The sequence below is a fragment of the Galeopterus variegatus genome, unplaced genomic scaffold (genome assembly GCF_000696425.1).
Source record: "Galeopterus variegatus unplaced genomic scaffold, G_variegatus-3.0.2 Scaffold31645, whole genome shotgun sequence".
NCBI classification, from domain to species: domain Eukaryota; kingdom Metazoa; phylum Chordata; class Mammalia; order Dermoptera; family Cynocephalidae; genus Galeopterus; species Galeopterus variegatus.
Genome location: NW_007757756.1, coordinates 5,982 through 6,818, shown reverse-complemented (window position 1 = coordinate 6,818; position 837 = coordinate 5,982). Strand labels below are relative to the sequence as shown.

At 55.4% G+C, this 837-nt stretch overlaps 1 pseudogene; it reads left to right on the top strand.

The window, feature by feature from the left end:
• Nucleotides 1-5: 5 nt before the first annotated feature.
• On the top strand, nt 6-832 carry LOC103583950 (annotated as a pseudogene).
• Nucleotides 833-837: the final 5 nt, after the last annotated feature.

Below are 837 nucleotides of genomic sequence, written 5' to 3'. Positions count from 1 at the left end.
ACTCCAACATGCTCACCATAAAAGCAGCGCACGTGGCCCCCACCACCAACCTGGGCAGACCTGAGTGCTATCTCTGTGTTTCACTGCTGCCCCTGCAGCTCACCGTGGACCAGGATGCCCTCTTCTTCTTCAAGGACTTTTTCACCAGCCTGGCGATCAGCATCAACCTTGTGGTCCCAGGGAAGACCTTTGCTGAGGCTTGCCCCAACCCAAGTCCAACCCAGCAGCCCCTAGGAACGGGCTGCCTGAGGCCACAGAAACAACCAGATGGGAGGAGGCTGCAGGCGGTGAACACAGCCTCTCCTCTGCAGAGCAGCAGCCCATCTACTTCAGGGAGTTCTGCTTCACATCCAAGGTACCCATCTGGCTGGATTACCATGGCAAGTATGTCACCACGGACCAGGTGGGCACTTTCACTGGTATCCTTATCAGCCTGGCCCAGCTCAACTACTCCAAGCTGAAGCTAAAGCAGCTCTGTTGCTGGCACAGGCTCCTGGATGTGGACAAGGTTCTGGGCTATGCTCTCAATGACTGGCTATAGGACATCCAGGAAAACCAGCTTCCTGGCCTGCTGAGAGGAATGAGCCCCATGCACTCAGTTGTCCAGCTCTTCCAAGGGTTCCAGAACCTGCTATGGTTGCCAAATTAGCAGTGCAGGAAGGATGGGCGCCTTATGCAGAAACTGCAGTGAGGCACTGCCTTCTTTGGCTTGTCTACTGCCTCTGCAAGCCTGGAACTTAGCAACCAGTGCAGGCTATCCAGACCAGAGCCAAGATGGTGTATGACATCCTTTCCCCAGTGGTGCCTTTCTCCCACTCCCTGCAGGACAAGAGCATT